The 25370-nt window shown below is 40.9% G+C and overlaps 1 protein-coding gene across 1 annotated transcript in view; it reads left to right on the top strand.

Moving 5' to 3' along the window:
- Window positions 1-23668: 23668 nt before the first annotated feature.
- The window catches only part of LOC311040304 (neuronal cell adhesion molecule-like), a 109882-nt gene continuing 108180 nt past the window's right edge, over window positions 23669-25370 (top strand). The window contains exon 1 of the mRNA XM_084050505.1: window positions 23669-23741. The gene's annotated coding sequence lies outside the window, so the exon portion shown is untranslated. The remainder of the gene's footprint in view (window positions 23742-25370) is intronic.

Raw genomic sequence — 25370 nt, 5'->3', positions numbered from 1 at the left:
CATGGCAACCCATGCCCTATAGACAGTAATGAGGAACTTTGTATACACACACTCTGCACAGCTGCTTCCCAATGCATTCACCAGCAAGCCGGCTGGGAAGGGTGTTTAGTAGTGTGGCGTTGCATGTTTTCCTTACATGTGTATATCTGAAGACATTCTCAACACACAAGGACTGAAAGAGTTTTAAATGTTTATCGATTGACACTGTGTGGGGAAGTGGAATTATTTGTGGGGTCACCTGTCTCTCCTCTCCAGTGATGGTAATCCCGTTGATTGGAAAGGCCCAAGCATTGTATAGGAGGAGGGGTGTTTGTTTATGTTGGTATCGTGTTTTGGCTTTATTATAACCTGAGAATGAATTGGCACCTGGGAAACATTCTTGAACATGTTTGTAACTTAAATAAATCATCATGTTATTGGGTAAAATAACTCATGGGCCTTAGTTAGCCGTGTTTGAGTTAAGAGAGTTAAAGGCATGCTACAGGTGAGGGTAGGGTGGTAAGTTTGGTTTGACTAACTGCGATAACATCTAGGGTAGAGCCACCAGAGCCTTTCATATCAATTGGTGAAGGTTTTTCCTGTTATTGTTTCTTAAGTCCCTGGTCTGTTTCATTTCTTTAGGTGTTTATTGTAAATTCCTCAGTTATTTGGAGCTTTGTTTTGGCCAGTGTTGTTTAATGTTGAACTATTATTTTTGCCCATGTCTGCACTGTGAATTAACCTGCCCTTTGGGAGGTAAATAAAATGCAAAAACCTGCATTGGTGGACTTGTCTACTCGTTGGAGTTTCAAACCATCGGCCAGCCTTTTCACACTGTATGTATCCTGAGTGTTCATTTAATTCTACATCTGCTCTGCAAGGGGCCTATGTAGGCCTACAGTAATTAAATGACTCAGGAATTTACTTTGTAATATTTCAGTGTTAACTTTCTGTTCACCTTCTGATTGTGTGAAACAGTGGTTGTTTTATACACAGACTTGTCGAAAGCATTCAACATCTTGTTGAGAAAACCTTTTTTTTTTTGCCACTCTGGCAATGATTACGGTAATTCTTTCAAGAATTCAACCTGTCCGTTTCCCACTCAATTAATTAATAAAACGTCACAGAAAAGTTCAGATGGTCTTGCTGGCAGTGGTGTAAAGTAACTAAGTACATTTACTCAAGTACTGTACTTAAGTACAGTTTCTGGACTTTTACTTCTACTCCACAGGAGGCATGCGTTAATCCGACAGACCTTTTCTCCGACTATGTGGCATCCGCGTGAAAACTTTAGTTACTCTGTAGATTTTGATTATTAAAAAACATACATTACCCACCTCAGCCTATACATTTTGGCCATTTTAAAATAGCTGATTGACAAGCCCACGACGCATTGTGAGCTTGTAGATCTGCTATTTTTAAAATATCTTTACACATTTTATTGTTTGAAAGCTTGTGAAATGGCACATTCTACATAATGAGTACTTTCTACTTTTGGTACTTTAAGTACATTTTGATACCTATACCTTTAGAATTCTGGACTTTGACTTGTAACAGAGTATTTCTACATTGCAGTATTGATACTTTTACTTAAGTAAAATATTTGAGTACTTTTTCCACCACTGCTTGTTGGAAACATCAGCAGATCACAGGCACTCCACTTGAAAATAAGCAGAGGAGCCTGTTGTAGTGATTTGTCAGGTCTGTCTGAAGTGTGGCTCCAGACTTCACCAGTTAAACCATTAAACTAGACATATATTAATGTAAACACATGATAATTATGTTACATATACTTTATGCCTGTTCTTAAACATACCTTTGCCATGAAATAGCATTTATTCACATCCAGGATGTCAATTCCGCTGAGGAGAAAAATGCGGATCTGACAGACTGACAGAGGTTCCTTAAATGAATAGTATAATAATAAATGTCCCAATTAATAATTGGAAAATGCATTCCTGAAAAGAATGGAAAGCGTTGAGGTGTTTGTGTAGTCGGTATTAGGAATGACGCAAATGATTTTATTGATCTCCTCAGTCTCATTTCTCTGAGAGAGCCTCCTGACACCACTAGAGGTTTGTGTGAAAGATCAATACACTTCCTCTACGTACTACATTTCCTGGGAGGCTATGCCATGGCCAGATGCCATTAACTTGCACCGCTTGTTCACCTGTGTGTGTGTGTGTGTGTGTGTGTGTGTGTGTGTGTGTGTGTGTGTGTGTGTGTGTGTGTGTGTGTGTCTGTGTGTGTGTGTGTGTGTGTGTGTGTGTGTGTGTGTGTGTGTGTACTTGTATTACTATACTTGTGAGGGCCATATGTCCCACAAGTCTAGTAGAATTTGAGAAATAGACATTGTGAGGACAGTTTTCCTGGTCCTCACAAGAACATTTTTAAAACGAAATTGTACATTTAGGCTTGATGTATACTTAGCTGTGCTCTGCTGTCACATACCCAAAATAGCAGATCAACAAGTCCAGTTGTGAGCTTGTAGATCGGCTATGTTGGGTGCTCGACACCGGCACGCAATTAAGCTCAGGCTTTAGGGTTAGATTTAAAAATGGCAAAATAAAATTGTAAAATGGCATAATGTTATAAAATGACTAATGAAATGTGTGTGTATGTGTGCGAGTGCGTGCGTGCGTGCGTGCGTGCGTGCGTGCGTGCGTGCGTGCGTGCGTGCCTGAGAGTGTGCGTGCGTGAGAGTGTGTGTGTGTGTGTGTGTGTGTGGGTGCGTGCGCCTGTATATGTGAGCTCCGCTACTTCCCCCAACCTTGAAGGCAATCTCCTAATTGGTACAAACATCTCTGTAGGGACATAGAGTTCTGGGAGAGAGAGAGAGAGATAGAGAGAGAGAGAGACAGAGGGTGAACAAAGTGAGAGGGAGACAGAGAGGTGAGGAGAGAATTGAGTACACGAGGTACGGTGGAGATGGGAGGCTCTGATGGAAGAGAGATAGAAGGAGATGGAGGAAGAGACAGAGACGGGGACAGTGGAGGACGGTGCAGGGGGAGGTTGCCAGAGACAGAATTAAAAAGACACAATCCTTGGCTCTGGTGTCTACTCCACCCACACACCAAAGGTCTTCTCCTCCTATGAGTCAGCCTTCCTTCCTGGAGGGGACCGGGAGGAGTTGCTGAATCGTCCCGAAAGAACATAAGTCGCTTTGGATAAAAGCGTCTGCTAAATGACTGTAATGTAATGTAATGTAACATAATGTGATGGAGCTTTTGTTAATCAGATCTACGGGGGCGTTCCAGGTGGCCATATAGTCTGCAATATAATGATATTGTATGGATGTTGTGATAGGCAAACATTTTGAAAAATTGCTGATCTTGCGAGGCGTTGTGAGGCAATGTGAGCTTGTAGATCGGCTACTTTAACGATATTTATCCGAAGTCAAACTAAATGTAATGCCTCAACTCCTACAATTCCAAGTGCTTGTCAGGGTGGGGGGTCCCCAGTTCAAACATGATTATTTTGGGGGGTCACAGCCTGAAAAAGTTGAGAACCAGAGCCATTCAAGGAGAGTTGCGTCACCTCCGTTCACTTCATCGGGCCAGGTCTCTTACATAGCTGTGTATTGGCGAATAGTGAATTCTGCCCCCTCATTGGCGGAACTCTCTAATACAAGGCTCTGCACTGCACTAGTCAATTAACGACAGGGTAAGCAGTCAAGTATAGAGTAAAATGGAGTGTCTCCATTGTGGGATGAACATTTGGTGAAAATAGCCGTTCTACAAGTTCATAACGTGTCACAACTTGTGAACTTGTAGATCAGCTATTTTCGGACCAAGTATAGAGCCCTGGGACACCCTAGGGTTTAGTTTACATAGATTACCCAAATCTAAATGAATGAGAAAATGAATTGAATTATCACTAGTATATGATTGAAACAAATTATTGTTCTCAAATTTAGATAAGACCATTGTCAGGGTGCAGTGATTTGACCTCAGTACTCCTGAATATAATATTAATAATAATGATATGGTCCCCACTCCTTTGGGGTATTTTTTGTCACTGTACATTTGCACATGGGTAAAATATGTCCTCCTAATTCACCCATTCTAATTATTAGGTGCAGTGGGCTCCATTAATACAGCTCCCGTGGAGCAGTTAGGGGTTAGGTGTCTTGCTCAGGGACACTTTTTGACACATACTTTAGCCCAGCGCTGGGGGACAAACCGGGGACCATCTGATTCTCAAACGGCCTCTATACCCAACTATGGCTGCTCCTTACTATTTGTTTATGGTTGCAACTTGTGATTATTTTAATAATCCATTCATCTGACAATTATCCCCCCATTCATCTGGGATTAATTTTCTCCCTAAAAAAATCTATCAGACAACTGCAGTTGATTCAGAACGCTGCTGCTCGAGTCCTTACTAATACCAAGAAAGTAGAGTATATCACTCCAGTTCATAAATCCTTACACTGGCTCCCTCTGTGTCAAATAATTGATTTCAATATACTACTGTTGGTCTATAAAGCTTTGAATGGTTTAGGGCCAAAATACATTTCTGATCTTGTGCATTATCATGAACCTTCCAGATCTCTCAGGTCATCTTCGAAAGGTCTGCTTTCTGTCCCTAAAACCAGAAATAAACGTGGGGAAGCAGCATTTAGTTTTTGTGCAACACATATCTGGCACAAACTCCCAGAAAACTGCAGTTCTGCTGCCACTCTTATTTATTTTAAAACACAACTAAAGACCTTCTGTTTGTCGCCGCCTTTGATTGTTTTATGCATCCTAATGTCATTGTATTGTCTTTCATTTGCTTGATGTTCTGTGTAAAGCATATTGAATTGCCTTGTTGTTGAAATGTGCTATACAAATAAAATTGCAATAATTTAGATTATACTATCATTATTCAAGAAAGACAAGCATTCACCTTTTGATGAAGCTGAAAATGGCACATATCAGAAATATATAAATGATACAGTATATCACTTAACCGATTATTCGATTACTAAAATTGAATTGGATTACTTTTAGAATAATGGATGGTGATCAAGTAGCATGAGCCAATTCTGTCATGGAGTTTATTAAGAGGCTTTACCTTCAGATGTCAGCTGAGCCTCTAAAACAATAGGATGCAAACTCTCCAATGACGCACTGCGTTAGGCAGTGGATGCCAGTTCTGTTTCTGTTGAGTCACTGTTGGCACTGTCTCACAGTCAGAGAGAGAGAAAAGGACACTGCCTGGTAGGTACAGGAACTGGGAGGTCGGAGAATGCAAATTGAGCTTGTTTAGTTGTGGTTTGGCTACAGACTGTCAACCAACATGGGCTACCTTTTCTTCTCTTACACAATTAGGAAGGACACACATCCTCAGTCAGCTCACACCCAGGCTGTCCTGTGTCAGCATAATAGAATGTAATGAGACAAGTGGCCAATACATTGATGATTGTGATTGATTGTTGATTTTCCACCCTCTTCAGTGAATAATTGATTATAACTGAATGTAATACTTTGTCTATCCACAAGTTTCCTAGGCTGTGTGGGCATCACTTCCTGTCGATTTGATCCAATGAAATCCAATGAAATCGACAGGAAGTGATGCCCACACAGCCTTGGAAACTTGTGGATATAATCCAGTGTTCACTGGCATTATAGAACTACACTTATTTTTGCTTGAAGAGTAAGGTTCAGCAGGCTCCTCAGGTGCGCTGGATTATTCGTCTACTCACATAGTTCCTGGTGGCCTCCAGGATGGGCACAACAAGTGCACAATACATTATTATTTACAATTTGATGATTGGCTGTTGATAATACCATGATAACATTTTTAGTATTAGTACTCCAGATCTGAACTGCACAAATTAAAAGTATTACATGAAGCTAATTAAGGAAAATGTGCCTTTTTCTGCCAAACCAAATTAAGCTATTTAATCATAAAGCCTTAATGTGATTCTTTGAGGTGGTTGGTATTTAGCTGGTTTTGCACAAGCGTACAAACATTGAGTGTACTAATTATGGGCATTCATGCCACTGTGTCAATCAATGCTAAACAGGCAACGGAAGTGTGTGAGGATTATTGTAATTCACCTGTTTAATGTCATGATCTTATTATCTAAACTGGGCCCATATATTCCAGCTTCCCTGCAATCGGGCTTAAGTGTGCCTTTGAGATTAGGCTTGTCCTTCCACTCACCAAATAGTATGTCCTTTCTCCCTTGACAGATCCTAACACTAGAACCCCCAGTGGGCAGCCTTTGAAAGGATGCAGTCACTAATAGGTCCTAATCCCCAAATCCCACTTTGCCTATTTACTGATCAAGGCCTTATTTTTCCTAGGCAATGGAGATTAAAATAGTGTGCTAGTTCTTGGCAGGGGAAGCTGTTGTCAGCTTCCACAGCCCTTCTTTGCTGGCCCTTATTAGGGCAGCGAACTGACTTCTCCATTCTGTAGGCATTTATCTGATGGTCTTATCCAGAATTTCTTCCGAAGAGTGAGCAGGACAGGCTCAGTGTATCAAGGATGCTTCTACAGTGGAAGTACTGTAGGTGTCTCTGTTCTGGGTTGTGAAGCCATGATGGAGACATGCATCTGTGGAAATATGGCACGTCACTGAGTTCTGTGTGTTGCTCTCCACATTCCTCTTGGAGTTGTGTTGTGTTCTGTGGAAGGTCCGAGCTCCATTCAACACCCACCGGTCTCACTACTGTACCAGTTCTCATCGCCACCAGTGGTATTTCTCAGGGGGAAGTCTGCCATCGCAGCGGACATCCCAAACACACGCACACAACAGGCACAGACAAGCAAACCCACACCCACGCATGGAAACCATTGTACACACACTGAAGCACAAATAAAGGCATGGACACACGCTCTCACTCGTCTCAATGTCACACACCAGTCTTAGGGGAGTTGTATCGGACAAATGTCAACACACCCACACAGCTTGTCACGTAAGCACAAAGTCACACAATCATCCGCACACATTCCCAGATGTCCCACATTTTCAGATGCCCACATATACACACTCATTCACTCATATATCGTAGCTGTTGGACAGGAATCTTGTATGTCCAAAACCGATACTTTTCAGGAAATGGAAAAAATAACCTGTTTTCCAATGCAGTTAGTCACAAGCTCTTGTTAACACTTTTCATTGGTTAAATATTTATAAAACCCACAGACAGACTTAACCACTATCAAGCTGGCGGCTTTAAACCTATTGGCCATGTCATTATAGGAAAAAATCTAAAGTTTTTCATTTAAAAAATAGCAGCTCTACAAGCTCGCAATGCGTCATTTTTTTTTTTTTTAAGGCTAAACTAGCTGATCTACAAGCTCGGCTTGTAGAACTTGTAGATCATCTATTTTTGCTATTCATTGTACGACAAAGTATCTAGGGCTTAAGTCATAGGAGGGCAACCGCCTCTTTTTGATCCACAAACCCGGGGTTTTCCCCGCATGCTGCTGTCATGGCACCCACCTCAAACGTGTTTCTGGACATACATAGAAGCTCGTTCCGGAATGTTTGGAGAGTGGTTACCGATGGTTACGAGGAACATGCTACCATGTTGGACGACTGGACAACAAAAGAAAATATTCCAACGTTGCCTCTTCCTCCTTGACATTACAGAGAAAATGTCAAATTTCAAGGCTGTGAAAGGTTGTTCAAGGGTCAGGCTTACCTTTTCTGTAACCCTTCCCTCCAGCATGGTAACACGACCCTCGTAATCACTGGTGACCACTCTCTGATATGGTTTTGATTGGTCTCCGGGTTGACTGTAGCAAATGTGCTGGGTTTCATGTGTTGTGATTGGAGGCATGCTAGGCCTCATTAAGGTGGCCTGACCCAGGGTTGTAGAGGTCAGGAGGTCACAGCAGAGGACCAGCTGGTGTAAACAGTGATGAAGATGCCCTGTCCGCTGTGTCCAGGCCTAGATTCATTAGAACTTTGGGCTCCATTTTGAGAGTATGGTCTTGACCTGCTTTGTAAAGTAAAGTGTCCCGAGACAACCTATTATTATTATTTATTTATTTTAAGCTGTGTTTATGTTTTACCGCTAAAAGGCATGTCACCCAATTGATTGTGTAAGATTATACTCCTAGCAGAGCCTGAAAATGGATCATTAATTCATAGATTATAGAAACATATTAATGTCTTCCTTTCTATGTAGAGAGGAAGATTTGTTTTGGATGCTGGCTGATATACACATCAGCATAATCCAATTTGTAATGTAAGCTTCTAACAGTAAATGTAAAGTACTTTCTGGAACGGCAAATAACGGAAGTTATTATTACGTCCCTCTTCCCCTTTATTTTCTAGAACCATGTAGACTTAATTTGATGCACAGCTGTACCAAAAATAAAATGCATGAAAGCCAGTGCTCTTTTGGTAGATTGTCCCTTTTCATTCAGCTCACCAGTTTAGTTGTTAGTGCCAGCTCTAGTGGTATGGCTGCTTGTGTCAAATTTTTGCCGATAAACAATGGAACTGGAGCGCACACCAGTAAGGAGGAGGTGCTGACCACGGGAGATATATGACTGTTTCAAAGAGAAGAGGTCGTACAGCTCGTAGCCACGATGCAATATTTTTTTTTAAACAAAACATTATGGTACCGCAGGCCCGGCGCCAGGATGAAATGACTGAGGGGGCAGTTGAAAATTGTGGGGGGGCACACCAGTCGCGCAGCATGCACGCAAGATTTTGCGGTTAATTGCGCGGATTGTGGACGTTTTTGGGCGTTTTTTTGTTACTTTATTTCGGGGTTAGGGTTAGGTTAGGCTTATGTTATTTAATTCTTATTTTTGCCTGATTTCACCGATTTTTTTTTATCAAAAAATTAATTATAAAAAAATACATTTTCATTTTTTTTTTCTCCCCAAAATAAACTGAGGGGGCACAATTTGAAACTGAGGTGGCCATGCCCCCTCAGGCCCCCCCGTGGCGCCGGGCCTGTGGTACCGCCCTCAAACTAGGGCGGCACAATAAATCGAGAATAATTGTAAATCGTGATTTTTACACGTCACATTTACAGTATATGATTGCAAAACTTTCCCCTCGTCTCCTCACCAAAGTTTAATATAAACAGAGCATTGCACAGCCCATCTCCCCATCCATCAGGCTCACAGAAGAACAATAACATCAGAGGCCATTACATTCTATTTGAGCTGCAACAAAGGCATTAAACTAATATTAAAGTCATATCTTTATCATTTAGGGGCGGCCATAGCTGAATGGGTAGACAGGCTGTCTGGGAAACAGAAGGTCCCCGGTTCGCACCTCTGCCCCGGCTATGTGTTCCTGAGCAAAACACTTAACCCATAACTGCTCCCCCTGAGCGCTCATCGTAACCATCTGAGCAGCCATCAACTTGGGAAGCTGAAACTGAAACTCAATTCAGAGTTCCACTACATAATGGTGCCATGCAAGCTAGCAAAATGTACTATAGTCATAGATGCATACTGTATAGTCTGAAAAATTAGTTATTTCTGTACATAGTTTGACAAATTAGAATCCCTGGTGCAGCAAATGGATATCCATGGCTGGTAGTCAAGTGACCTTTCAAACCTCTTAGCATGGCAGTGACTGTATAGTGTATACCAAGGTTATTATATATTTCATTCATCTTTTATTTTGTTTTTACTTCATGTTTTCAATTTCAGTTTAGTTTTAATTATTTTTTTTGGGTGGGGTTTGGTTGGGTGTGCTAGTTTAGTTTAGTTTTTAACAAGATGTTATGATATGCGTTGTGAGACTTGTGATGCAATGTAAGGTTTTAGTCTTTTGACAAAGATTAAAACTAAGAACATTTTTCTCTATGATTTTAGTTTTAATTTGTTTTGTAAGCAAGTCTCATTTTTATTTTTATTTCAGTTAACTAAAATGTTTTTTTCCCCCCCAATTCTAGTTTTCATTATTCTGTTAGTTTTATTTAACTATAATAACTTTGCTGGATACCTGGGTTCATGTCCCTTGCTCTGTATGAATGTCATCTAAGCTAAAATGTAGAGGACAAGTGCAAAAACACAGCTTCTCCTACCATGCCCTGTTTGCCTCAGGCACAGGAGAGTTTCGCTCATGGCTGAGAAAGGGTAGAGAAACTGGCAGCAGTCCAAACCATCATGGTGCCAAGGTCAGGCCTCTGGTGTCAGCCAGAACTGTCTGCCAATGCAGAGCATCTCTGCTCCGGAAGCTTCCACCACCCTAGCCTGGCTTGTACAGCTCTCTGCCCATTGTTCCATGATTTTTTATAAAATTGACTTAAGTGAATAATTGCCATGGCATGTACATCGTCACATGTAAATAATTGATTGTGCTGTGAATAATTAACATTTGGTTGAAGCAGTGGTACTATCTTTAGTTGTGTGGCTCTGCATTCCGTTTTCATTGCACAGATTTAAAGCTACTACTACTAATGAATGAATAAATGGTTATTTGAACCAGTCTGTATGGTAGGGTATATTAATACAATTTTCAATTTAGGCAATAATACAATACCTATATCTACAGTAGCACATCGGCAGTGGTTGTTTCCCTACTCTTCTATTGATAAATGTCGACCGTGGCGTCAGGTATATAGGACAGCGGTTCTCAACCTGTGCACATGATTTTTTGGGGGGGCCCAGATGACAGTGAAGTAACAATTTAAGGACTTTTAAGACCTTTTTAATATCTCAAAAACAAAGAAAAGAAAAAGAACATTACTGCATCAAAAGTAATCAACAAACTATACTATAACAACTGGTCAAACATTGGCCAAATAGTCAAATAATATAAGAAAGAGGCAAAAATTGTCTTGCGAGGCGCTGTGAGCTTGTAGCTCTGCTATTTTCACAATATTTATCGATGGAACCGAGTCAAACAAAATATAATGCCCCAACTTCTATATTCCAAGTGCTTGTCAGGGTGGGGGGTCCCCAATTCAAATATGATGGTTTTAGGGGGTCGCATCAATAATTTGATGACCAGCGGTTCCAGTAGGAGACACAAAGGAGACTCTTTGTGTTTCTTTGTGTCAAGTCTCCATGGGGTGACTAATCTATAGGAAAAAAAGTCATTTTGGGGGTGAGCTACCGCTTTAATAAGCTATGCAACGGTATGTCACTAAAGCATGTTGGTGAAGCACTTGACATGCAAAGTGAGAAGACTGTTTCTAGATCCAGGACTCAAATAATTTCACTTCTTTTGGCCTGTGGCTTTTTGATTGTTCTTTATCAACGAGCCACATTTGCAGGTAGTTCCACGTGTTATTATATTTCTAAAATCATTTTGGCTATTGAAACACTGAAAACCTTTGTTGAATTTTTGGCAAATGTTAGCCACAGTGGACAAAAGCAGGTTTTCTGCCTCGCCTGCAGCCAGGTCATTGTGCATGTATTCATTGTTATATTGGTGATTGATTAGTCCTCTGTGTAGCAGTCACAACAGGCCCTGGAGGCCAGGAAATCTTTTTGTCCAGCTCTGCAACTCTCGCACACACTTACATCCACCCAAACATGTTGATAAGCCTGCAGGCCACTGCAATAGTACAACCTGGCATTGATCAGGGTGGGAATTCGATGGATGCTGACAAAGGGATAATGATGTCGGAGAGAAGTGTGTGTTTGTGTGGGTATCCCTCACACACTTACGTGCGGATCATTAGCAGTGTGGGCTCCCTCAGGCTAATTGGCAGATACCAGTGTATCTGAAAGTTGTCTGTCTCATCAAAACTAGTCAATGTTGAGGCAGTGCTTGCTTCACTCCTCCACATTGTTGCTTTTCTCCCCTCTTTGACCATATAAACGGCAGTCTCATTAAAACGGCAGAAGTGTATTCTTTTGGTTTGCATGTTCTAATCTAAGGTATGCGCATCCTTCTCCCTCTTATCTCCTTAAAGGAGTAGTTCACCCAAAAAAATACTTATTTGCTATCAATTATACACCCTGTGAAGCATTGAATTCATGGAGATTTTTTTGTTTTTGTCGAATTTAAGCCATTAATTTGTTGACCGGCGGAGTCTCCTACCTGACACTCCTACCGGATACATTAGCATCTTTCCGCCGGTAATCATATTATTGGCTTAGGAATGTGACAAAAACACAAAAATCTCCACTAATTCAATGCTTCATGGGGTGTGTAATTGATAGCAAATAAGTCATTTTTTGGGTGAACTACTCCTTTTACTTTCATCTCTTCTGCTCTTCCACTAGCTCTCCTCTAGGATGGAGGTCTACTGATCAACAACCCCACCGCCAGTGGTGTAAAATAACTAAGTGCAATTTTGAGGTATTTTTTACTTTACTGGAGTATTTCCAATTTTCTGTACTTTTACTTCTACTCCACTACATCTCAGAGGCAAATATTATTCTTTTACTCCACATATTTGAAAACTTTAGTTACTAGTTACTTTGTAGATTTTGATTATTATTACAAAACATACATTACCCACTTCAGCCCTATACTGTATAAATTTCGGCCAATAGCCGATCTACAAGCTTTTAGATCTGCTATTTTCAGAAGATTTTTATACATTTTATTTATACAAATAATTTAAGTAGTAATAGAACACCATTGTAAATTATTTAAGTCAATATTGTCAGTAGTTTTGTCAGTTAATCGAGTAGTTTAGCTGCTTAATCTGCTAGACTAGAGTTTAAAAATATGGACTGACAAAAGCACAAACTGATAATAAGGACAATGCTTGTGTGATATGACACAACAGCAGCTGCTAGTTCATGTCCTCATTATGCAGACTGCTCTAAATTTTTCTGGAATTGCTACTGTGGAAGCCTTTGCACTTACCCCTGAGCATGCACACGCGTCACTCAGTCATCATTATTAGTCGCATAATATACACTTTTTAATAGCATCAATTTTTACAGTGTGAATGAACCTTCTTTATCGCTTGGTGGAGTGCTTAAATAAAAATGTAAAAATCATTGAACAAATAAGAAAATGGGTTGTTAAATCCATACTTTTTAGTGTGAAAGTTTTTCTACTAATCTTTTGCTATTATTATTAGTTCTGTGGGTTGAGAATAGGGGTATTTGTCATGTATTGTCATCATGAGAGTGGACCTGCCACTGCAGTCGCTCAGGTGGTAGAGCGACCTGTTTAGTTATCAGAAGGTTCTCGGTTTAGTCCCCAGAGTTAGTGTCACAGTGTCCTTGACACTGATCCCCTGACTGTTCCTGATGACCAGGTTGGTGCCTTGCATGGTTTCCTCTGCCGTCAGTGTGTGAATGGGTGAATTTACTGAATTGGATGCAATTAATTTTAAAGCGATTTGTATAAAAGCGCTATATAAATGCACCATTTACCGTTTTCAGGACATCTTTACCTCCCTTCCCTAAGACACCCTTGCCAATGTTCCAAGCGTCCCAGATTCTTCTCCCTCTTGGCTCCCAAGCTGTGGAATGACCTCCCTCTATCAGCCAGGACTGCAGATTCACTTCCCAATTTCTGCCGCAGTCTGAAAACTCACCTCTTCAGACTCCTCCTCACCCCCCAGCACTCCTTATTTCCTTGTGGCATTACTTTTTCATTACTGCATGCATTATTGCTTATTTAGATAAATGCTAGTTATACTAAGCAGATAAAGTGTTGGTTTAGATACTGTATATGTATGCTTTTTGCTTGTTTGCAGTTGCAACATATGTAAATAGCACCTGCAATCCTAGTTGGATTTTTGCACTTAATTGTTTTCTTGGCACTCTGTTTACTTGACTGCTTGCCCTGTTGTTGGTTGATTACTAGAGTTTATGCCGTTTAGTCTAATCTGTCACTCTGTAAGTCTCTCTGCATAAGAGCTCTACTTAATGCCTAAATTGTAAATTGCCTTTTCGGACCACAAACCTGACACATATTTTACACACCCCACTCATGCACTATTGCAAACGACTCAAAGGGCACCACAATAGAAGTGTCACCAAAGAATGCTGAGTGTCCTCCTGTGATTTATAGCTTTTGCCAATTGTACACATCGATTTTCTGCTCCATTCCTTCCCTTCCCATTGACAGATCTAGTCAGATTTCACGGCATTCATTCCAGCTATTCAGGTTAGCATCGCCCTTATCAACGTGAATGATACTTCACAAGGAGTCATACTACAAAGATTTCCTGCAAACAATGAGGGTTGATCTAGAGATACAAAAAGAATATGCCATGGACAAAACTGACATAGATACACGTGACCTGACACATATCCTACTCAAATATATATTTTTAACTATAATAATTCCTGTCCTCACCGTAAAGCCACGACTGGAATGAAATGGTGAAATGCCCGAAAGTCTGTCTCTCTGTCTGTCTGTCTGTCCATCTATCTTTTCTGTCTGTGCTTATTGATAAAGTTCACTCATAACAAGCTTTATTTGTTTATACGGTGTGGCCTTAGGTCAATCCTTCTAGAACAGGGTTTGTATATATCTAGGTACATGTCTGTCCCCTCAGAAAGGGTCCCCAAGTAGACCTATCAAGCCGTTACGTGCATGATGTCATGATACTGAACTACCATTGTCCATGACAGCCTGAAATGCCATGCAGGTAAAGTGAAATTCATGAAGAGCATGAAAGTTGGGACGTAGTTGAAAATGTATGTGTGTAATAAATCAGCAGTCAGCAATAAGTCAATAAGTCAGCAGATCTTTGTCTTGATCCTGACCATGAAGGCACTTGCGATGGATTGTGCGTGAAGTAGGAGGGTCGGACCAGAGCAATCATTCCAGCCTGTCAAGGTCTGATTCATGGCCCCATCGCCTAAACTTGGCACTGCTCTGGAATGTTCCCTGGTTTTATTTTTTACAGAGAAGACAGTGGTGCTGGCGTGACAAATCCTGTAGGTGCGTGTGAGACGGTAACTTGAAAGCGGTTGATGTGTTTTTAAAAAAAAACATTCCTGATGGGAACAGGTGCAGAACAGCAGAGCTTCTCTGTTCCCAAGTGCCTCTCGGGGGCCTGGTGAGCTTAAAGGGATTGTCTGGATAACAATACACTACTAGAGCGTTAAGTGTATGACAGATATGCCATGCAGTCAGTGGAATGGTAGGGAGTGTTAGAATATATTTATGAGTTAATGGTTTAGAACAGGTGTTGGCGAACAAACAATATTCACGGAACAGTTGTTTTAAAGTCATTGCTAAGTATCCCAGAGGGAAACAAAAGGTCGCTGACGCTGTCTCAAAGCCAAGAAAGGCTCAGTGCAGTTAAAGCATGGTACTTGTTTTATACTAGAGCTTGTCCAATAGAATACAGTTGGACCAGATTGGCCTGTCAGGGTGCATTTTAGAATTTAATTAATTGGGTTACTTTGTCCAAAGCTATGGTTCAATTTTTTTTAAAGAAATATTGTATTTTGTTACATAAACATTACCACTGGTTTTGAGATTTACACCAGGAGGATCTATACTTTGACTTAAGTACTGGAGTTGAGTGTTGTCCATCACTGTTTTTTTGACCTGTGCCACTCAGGGAAAGGGGGATCAGCCAAGACAGACCTACAAGGGAAATGAGACATTAATGCTGTCCAGTCGTCCTGTGTAATGATATCCTGTTGGTGTTTAGCTCTATAGGTCAGATGTCAGTCATTGGTTAAATGGTGCCTGGCAGGCCCAGGAAACAGGAAATGAATGCTTGTGGGTGCATGCCGTACCACCACCATTTGTCGGCTGATTCAGTTGTGTCAGGAACTGTCTTCGTTTCTCCTCCTCTTCCTCCGGAGAAGGGAAAGAAAAAAAAGAAAGAATTGAATTGTCTTTCCTCATGGTGTTCCCTAGCAACCGTTACAGTCCCCCAGTTCGTTTACAATCTCCTCAATGCGTGCGCACCCACGTCCGACTAAATCTGTCCCTGATCTCGCGAAACAAAACATGTTACGCAATCCAGTTCTGTTTTTCTGCATCTTCAGTCGGATTAAGCTGATTACATTTCTTGGAATGGATCACAAACTTTGACGAGGGATGGCCCATATTTCCATTACTTTTTATCAACATGGCCTTCTGACTTGACATATGCCGTTATCTTTCTTTTTCAACACGCCCCCTGCCGCGCCAAATTCAACACGCTTGCTGTTAAAAGGGACAGATTGTTTTCAAGCGTGCGGACCACACCTAAGGCTCCAGTTGTCCGTGGTGTTTTTGATGAATGCACTAATGAGATAAGAGCCAGTGCACCACGGTATCGGTGCTCAGAACAGCACCCCACCCACTATGGTTAAAAATATAAACAATGCTGTGTAACAGAAGTCCCCCCCTTGCATGTTGTAATAACCAGCAATCTGTTAGTGATGGCAGAGGATGCCATCATTCACTTGACCATCCACAGAGTCTTGCATGTTGGCCTTGGTAGTATGCAACAAGGGATATTAACATCTAGTACTACACAACAGATCATATGTTGTCATTTTTAGCATTTTTGTGTCTAGGCTGGGACAAAATGTGTATTGCTTTGTGTGGCTTTTCAACACAACAGATCAACTGAATACAATGTGGTCTCCCACATGAGAGAAGCCAACACCAGGGTCTAAATTTCTCAATGGAAGAGAAGGGAGTTCACCACCCCACTGCAGATATGTACAAGTTATATTGTACAACAGTGGTTTTCAAACTTTACTAGTGTACCCCTGTTATAATATTCTTTCTTTATCAGCACAAAACATCCTTTCTGTAATTATGTTTATTTTTTTATTGGTGGAAGGCTGATGTATTACTATTGGCTGAAAGTGAATTACATAATACCAATATTAGCTAAAAACAAATTGGTTAAAGTATTCATTAAAACTTGGATTGCAACTTTTTGTATGCGATCAGAACTGTAGGCTATAAGTTGCCCACAGCTCCAAATTTGAATCCACAAATCTGACCCTTATGGGTTAAATGGGAGATAGGAGAGAGCAGTGGGTGAGATGGGTGAGATGTGTTGTCTCCCTACAGTATGTCTCCCTCTCCCTATGTCTCCCTCTCCCTGTCTCTCTCTCTCTCTCTCTCTCTCTCTCTCTCTTTCTCTCTCTCTCTCTCTCTCTCTCTCTCTCTCTCTCTCTCTCTCTCTCATTGCACACACAGCCTACATCAGAATGGAACCGGATGAAATAGAAGGGGACAGCTTTGTTACAGCCTCTCGCCTCACAAGACACAAGATCCACCCCGGAGGGCTCAGAGAGGAGCGAGAAGATTCATGCCACATACAGTAGACACCCAAACAAAAATAACCACATCATTTGCCACGTGCTGCTGGAGCAGAGAGAGAGTCGTTTGTGCTAATCAGAGAAGTATTAGCCTGGTTCATACACCGGTGTGTCCCCAACCCCCCCCCGTGCTCCCTGACCAAGTTAGGAAGTCTGCGTGTGTAAACAACGGTGTGATGAACATATCTCCGGTGGCTGTTAAAGTGACATATAGCGTATAATCATAACATTCTAGACCGTTTGTAACATAAAATATACAATGGGCCGACTCACGTCTTTGAATTACAGCTCACGGCCTCATGTTGCTACACTGTAGAATCCTGAGGCTTAATTTAATCCTGGGAATGTACAAATGGAATCACATGGACCTGTAAAACTGAACAAAAGGAACTGAATGGACCCGTAAGGGTCCTTTTGGGTCCATTGGTATACTCTCAGAGTTAAATTAATACTCAGGATTTGACTGTGTATAGAGAGTACCATTGTGACCTCTTCCTAAATGTATCTTAACAGATATCAAAACAGGATGGTGCGTGCATGCGTACGTGCATGCGTGTCTGTGTGTTTATATACTACAGTATATAGTATACAGTATAGCTAGCCTACATAAAACAATTTGTCCCGTCTTTGTAAATCTTATCGGAGACATTTTCCAGAGAAGAGCGACTAATGTTTTGGAGGAAAAACTCACCCCTGGGTGGACAGTGTGAGGGAGTATTTGACACTGAGCGGTGGTATGTGTGTAATGTCACACTGTAAGACAAACACCTGTCTGTGTTCGCGTCTCATTGAGAGGAAACGGCTGCACTGTGGACAAACTGCTGGGGTCTTCTGCAGGTCACTGTCTGTCTGGTTCTCAAAGTGGAGTGTGAGGTCCTCGTGGGGTTCTAGGGGGTCCCCAGCTAAATTAGTCAATATAGCATCAAGATCAGTTTAACCACTTTAACCTATACATTGGCTATTTGAAAATAGCCGAGTTATAAGCTTACAACGTTGTAAGCTTGTAGATCGGCTATCCTATATTAAAATTGGCTTAAGGGAGGACAGGCCTAAAAAATATTTAAAAAAATAGGAATATTGTTTTTGACATTTTAACAACACAAATGTTGTATGGTCCCTGGCACAAATTATTTTCAGATGGGGGTCCGTGGCCATAATACATAGAGTCCTTGACATGGATCGGTTTGACAACCACTGGTCTAATGGGCCCATGCTGTACCCACACAAGTAAGAATGTTAATTGTACTGTATTGTTAGTACAGTATACTGTAGATATTTATCTAAAAATGGAAACCCTTTGGGCTTAAATGCTTCATCACCATAATGCCTGCCTGAGATTTCGGTCTGGACACCTTCATCAGGTTATCTGGATAAGGATAACCGAAATGTTGAGTTTTCCAACATCATTTTTGCATTTGAACAGTGTGTGGGAGCTTTTTTTATGCATTGATTGGCCCTTGGCCTTCTCCAACGCACCTGTTGTTTTGTAATTGTGCAGAAGTCTTGCTGGATGTTGGACCAAAGAACAAGTGAAGTTTATACATTTTTTGTCCTTTTGTCCTTTGGGAGAGTTCAGTCTGGAATTTTAAGAGGTGATTGTATGCAATTTGTATTTAGTCAAACGTTTTGAAAGACACAGTATGTAGTATATATTTTTATACTCTTTTATACACTCTAGGAGTGTGTTTTGAGGTGCAGCATGAAAGAGAGGGAGACGGATGGTGTGAGATAAACACATAATTACTATTGTTGTTGACTCGCCTTGGCAACACATGTCGAATGTCACACCAATAAAGGCCATCAAATTGAATTGATTTTAAATGAATTGAACTAAATTCAATTGAATTGAAAGGGAGACAGAGAAATAAGCTGACAACATGATTGGCCTTGATAAGGGGATGGGATGGGGGTGACATTAGGTTGACAATGATGAATGTGTTTGAGGCCTATTGTTTGTGTGTGTGTGTGTGTGTGTGTGTGTGGCCCACGTGCGAGCGTGTTGATGGAGGTCAGTAATGGAAATGTAACGTGCATCCAACCATTTGACAACAGCACTCTGCCCACATGTATGTGTGTGTGTGTGTGTGTGTGTGTGTGTGTGTGTGTGTGTGTGTATGTGTGTGTGTGTGTGTGTTGTGCATTTAAACTGTGCATCTGACGCTCATGCATGTTCTGGATGTACAGCCTATTGTCCATAATGCCAGATGTTTCAGAAAATGTTGTGAGGTTTTTGGAGCAAGACATTGACAATTTAAGATTGACATGGGCCTAAATGTATGTATGTATTTGTGTATTCATGTATCATTCGTGGCATGAAATAAACCTCTTGATTGAATGTCAATGTAGGCTATTAGGTAGAACAGTTACTGTGTGTGTGTGTGTGTGTGTGTGTGTGTGTGTGTGTGTGTGTGTGTGTGTGTGTGTGTGTGTGTGTGTGTGTGTGTGTGTGTGTGTGTGTGTGTGTGTGTGTGTGTGTGTGTGTGTGTGTGTGTGTGTGTGTGTGTGTGTGTGTGTGTGTGCGCGCGCCAGTGTGTGGGTGTCAGTGTTTCATCAATTAAATTATGATTAATGTGTATGTTAAATGAGGCCAGTAAAATATAGCCATAAATTCAGGCGGGTACGCTGTTTTCATAAGGGTCGTTGTGGCTAATTCTTTTCACAATTGCCATTCTTCTCCGATGTAACACCGACATATGTGGCCAATTGAAATCTGTGACTCTAGAGGTCACTGTTTTGCCACTTAGGAAACCTCTGCCCATCTGTCTGTCCTTATCTGTGTGTCGACCAATCAATCAGAACCTATCCTGAGCTGTACATGTGCATTCTCCATTGGCATATGATGGGAGTGAGGAAGCTTTCTTCACTCTTTCATTAGCATTTCTGTGAACTTGCAGTAAATCCTACCTGGAAAGTGGTGGAAGTAATCGGCACCCAGTCCCCTCCCCTCCCAGTGACTTGTGGTGTTCCGCAAGGAAGTATACTAGGACCTTTACTGTTCCTGATATATGTGAACGATATGTCTTCAGCTTGCGGCTGCAAACTGTTCCTGTTCGCAGATGACTCGCCTCTGCTGGTCTCGGACAGGGACAGGCTGCAGGTTGAGAAAACTCTCAGCACTGAACTCAACAAGATCTGTATCTGGCTCTCTGACAACAAACTATCATTACACCTGGGTAAAACTGAATCCATCCTCTTTGGGTCCAGTTCTAACCTTAGCAAGGCTGAGAGTTTCACGATCAAAGTGGGTAATGATGTTATCACAAGAAAGGAGGAAATTACCTACCTGGGTTCCATCTTGGAGGCAAACCTCTGCGGCAACAAAAACGCCGAAAGAGTGATCAAAAAGGTCAACCAAAGAATACGCTTTTTGTACAGGATTGGACGTCTAGTCAGTAAGAATACTCTGAAGATTCTTGCAGGGGCCCTCATACAAGGTTATTACGATTATGCATGCTCCTCATGGTATCACAACACCTCCAAGGCCTTAAAAACAAGGCTCCAATCATCCCAAAACAAACTAGTAAGGCTACTTCTTGGCCTCAATCACAAAACCCATCTAACCCCTGCTCATTTTGCTGGGATTGGATGGCTTAGGGTTGAGGACAGAGTACAGCAACTTGCTATGGGCCTGGTCTTCAAGATACACCACAACATTGGGATCCCCCTGTATTTGTCAAAATACTTCCAAAACGTTAATGATGTCCATGATCATAACACCAGAGGAAGCTCCAGGAATCATGTTCAACCCAGATTTGGCACAACAAAGGGAAGGAACTCGTTCTCATGCTATTCGTCAAAAATGTGGAATGCCCTACCAAAAGGAGTAAAGGAGTGTAAAACCCTACTCACTTTCAAAACTGCCCTAAAGATACACCTTCAGGAGGCTGCAATTCGAAAATGGCCCCTGTCTAAGTCTTAAAGGTAGGGTAAGTGATTTACTTTGGTTAAACTAAGTGTTAAATAGCTCTATATTCTGATAGTACTCATTGCTATAGAGTGTTTGTTCAGTAACAGGAGTCTCCATGTCTCTCCAGCTCTTTATTAAACAGAAAATGCATTTTCGTTTCAGTTTCAGTTTCATTTCCAATGTTATCCAACCAGGACAGAGACCTCAGTCAGGATATATTAAACAAGTGAAATTGGAAGTGATGACACTAAGAAATGAGCTGGCAAAATTGGAACTGGAACACAATACAAATTAAGCTTAAAATGGGTACTTTCTCCTGATTGGCTGAGATTTTGACACCTACCGGAAAATGTATTTTCTGTTTATCAAAGAGCTGGAGAGACGGGGAGACTCCTGTTACTGAACAAACACTCTATAGCAATGAGTACTATCAGAATATAGTGCTTTAACCTTTTAACAAAATACTTTTTGTTTTAACCAAAAAATATCACTTACCCTAGCTTTAACCTACCCCCCCCCCCCTCCCCCTTTTCTTCTCTTGTACATATTTTTCACTCTTCATACCAGTAACCTGTAAGCTGATTGTATGACGTTCTGTATAGTAGTGTGTATATCTGTCTGTCACGTATATGTCATCATGATTTGTGTGCATGGGGATCGCATCTTAAACAAGCTCAGTGCTTAATGAGTCTTCCAGTTTAGTTTCAGAGTCTTAATGATGGTGGTTGAACAATTAAGCAACACTTCAACAGGTGTTAGGCATATTAGTGGGTTCCTTTCTGTTGTCATGCACATTAACAGTATCCACCATCGATAAAATAAAATATAATACAAATCTTCACTTTCCTACATTACTAAATGCATGGTCAGGGACCACATGCAATACCTCCACGGACCACCAGTTAAAAACCCATGATCATGTAGGCAACAGTATAGTCACTGTAGTTAATAATTATGGGATTCAATGGGTTTCCCACATGTAAGTTTAGAACACTGTCCATTCTGCTACCACTACAGACACTACACTGTGCATTTAGCAAGACTGACTATGTTCTAATCAATGTGGAAAGCAAAACATCGGACATATTATCAGTTTTAAATGTCATGTTGTTGTATTTGATGGGGAGGGTTAGGGGTGTCAAGATAACACTAATTTCACGACACATACATGATGTTGGGCATATGATATCGATATGATACATTATTAATGTTCTTTTCTCATGTATCATCAACATTGGCCATCATCTTTAGTTTAAAATAACAATTATAAAGCACTTTAAAAAAAACAATTACAAAGTGCTTTGTACACACAAATAAATACATTTATGCAAGCTTAAGAGAGAAGTGAAGTTCTCACTAACTATAAACCCATTGTTTCAGAGGACAGATAGGCACTAATATAACAAATATAAATAATATAACACTGCATAACTATATTCCACAAACCTCATATTTTTGTCATCTGGACTTTACGAACCAAGTGCAGACTAGTTATTTACAACAGCTAAAAACAAATCTATAATACCAGATACAGTATAATACCATGTAAACAATCTTAGATTAGATGTACTGTAGGCCTATTTGAGAGTGCAGAGGCATAACTCCTTTGACGCATGTCACATTAACGAGCGTTAACGAGCATCAGCTGACACACAATTAACACCTCCCCTCTGCGGTGCTTTAAACTGAAAGTGACTGGTGTCTGTTTCATTCTCTCCAAAATATCTCGAATATGATGGAAGATGTGATTCATAATTACTGTGATTATGATAAGCTTTACATTTCGTATCATACACCATAGAACTATAACTTTCACCGGCCAAAAAAATAAAGAAAAGAAAAATAATTTAAAAAATATTACGATACAGTATGACATCTTGACAATACCTATCGTCACATTTTAATACCACGATAGGCTATATCGTTGGACAATATATACCGTATATAACTCCAATAGGCGGGGAGGGTTTAGTCTTTTTTTTTAATCACTTGGGGAGGGTCATTGATTTTTTTTTAGTCAAAGGGAGGGTCATGGCATTTTAGATAAGGGCACATACATTTTCTCCAGGGGTACCCTTCTTTAAAAATCGACCTGTCCCCTAGTATAAAATAAAGTGCATTCACAGGCTAAGTTTTTCAAAGACGAACAAAAAATACTTTTTTTGTGTTCTTATTTCAGTTGTAAAAAAAGAAACCTCCATCACCTTCCTTCCCGAGACCCACCCCACTTGTGGTCCTGACTTCCGATTTCCGACCCATAATTGGAGAACCTCTAGACTAGAATGAATACTAACACTCTCTTAACACGCCGAGGAAGGCTTGACGCCGATACGCTATAAATTAAAAAGTACCTGAAGTTTTTTTTTTTAACTGACAGTTTTGATTTAGGGGGTGAGTGACCGAATTCAATAAATGACCAATTTCGGTGTAACATCGTGCGCCTGCGCAGCACGACAGCGTCGAGCTGCTTGGTTGTGACAGCGGGTGGAGAGAGAGAGAGGAGAGAGAGAAGAGGAGAGACTGGAGAGATCAGTGGAACACAGCCTGCTGCAGCGGCAGGGGAACACACACACGCGTCTCTCACACACGCGCGCGCACGCACGCACACACACACTTCTCACAGAAACGATCCTTTGCTGGGAGACAAAAATCATCACATAGGCTGAACAACACAGACCGAACAACCAGAGGGTGGAAAATTACGCATTTTCTTTTTTTTGGTTCAAACTGGATGGTAAGTTTGTGTGATTTTATTTATTTTGCCTGCCGATCAATGTTGTTTGATTGCGGGTATGCTTATGAATGATGATGATTATGCCGCTTGACGAGGTAAAATGATGCGCATTTGTTGGCGCAGTGTGGATGGAATGGAAATGTCAACCCGGCGAGGATATGCCGTTCCCCGTAGCAACCGATGATGTTGGTTCATCCACTAAAAAAATCCGCAGAAAAAAATCTTAAATCCACTCAAAAATAAATCTTAAATCCACTTAAAAAAATCTTAAATCCACTTAAAATCATCCGCAACATCATGGGTTGCTACGGGGAACTGCATAATGCCGTTCCCCGTAGCAACCCATGATGTTGCGGATGATTCATTTTGACGACGTCCAGGTGTAAATAAAGGAGAAACAGGCCGGTTATATGGAGGCAGATCGGAAACATGGTGTTTTTTCCCCCCTCAGATGAGCACATAGTCAACGCAGACTGTTTTATACACTGACTCACTGCACAGGCGCAGCAGCTATATAAGACAATTAGGGTGCATATCGTGACGGGGAAGCGCTATCTGAATTGAAATGGCTTTAATAGTGTTTCATAGATTTCAATATGAATTGCGTGCGGCGGATTGTATATTCCCCTCCATTCCCTCCTCCTGTCAGACCGGCCTGCGGTATAGGAGCGGATTAATTGATGTCTGCCGGTGATATTGCCAGCTGAAGCTGAATGGCTGCGACCCCCCGAGGTGTCATTTGCAGTGTTTTGCCTTAAAGCCAGGCAAGCAAGCCCCTAGGTGTTGTTTTCACAGAGAACGCGGCCTGTAGCCTAATGAAGTGACTTGAATATACAGCAGGCGTCAAATTGACCGAAACACAGACGGTTTCGATTATATACTGTCCTTTCCATGTGTTCTTTTTTTAATAACGAACTTTTTTATTGCCGCCCCCGGTAGAATGAATACAATAAATACAACAGTATAGGCCTAAAACATAGCAGAAGCACCAGCAGGATTAAGGATGCCTGTGAGTTGTCACTCAGATCACTACCAATAAATAAGCAACTATGCTTTAAGATTGTTCTTTTTTTCAGATGGGTTTAGGCTATTACTGCATATAATAGCTATATGTCAAAAAGTCTCAAACTTCAGCGGTAAATAGTAGACACGTTTGTCTTGTGGTAGCCATGCATACAAGATGTACAGTTTCACATAATATACACATCTAAAAGACCATTTATATTAAGCTATATGTTTGGACTTTGTGAATATTGTTTTTTTTGTTGTTGTTGTGAAGTCTAGTTAAGATGCAGCCATACAATATCTTATGTACTCTGTAGCTTTAAACTGGTATGTATGCCATTCATGTTCTAACCTACAGGAAACTCACTTCATTTACTTATTTAGATATTGCCTGTATTTTCCTTAGGGCATTTTGACAGGAACTAATTAGGAACAGAACAGGCTCCCTAACCACTAACACAAGTAATTAGTTAAGAGGAAAACGAAAAAGTACTAAACATTTGCCAGCATCATATGGTGTTAATTACCATATGGTGGAATTACATTGAGGGATTTGTTAATACAAATAGTCGAATACGGCCTCTTATAGCACAGCAGTGTGAAACAACACCTTTACGATCTTTA

Source organism: Gymnoscopelus microlampas, assembly GCF_963454915.1.
Source record: "Gymnoscopelus microlampas genome assembly, chromosome: 23".
Lineage (NCBI taxonomy): Eukaryota > Metazoa > Chordata > Actinopteri > Myctophiformes > Myctophidae > Gymnoscopelus > Gymnoscopelus microlampas.
Note: the sequence above shows the minus strand (reverse complement) of the source record. Positions and strands in the feature narration are given on the sequence as shown.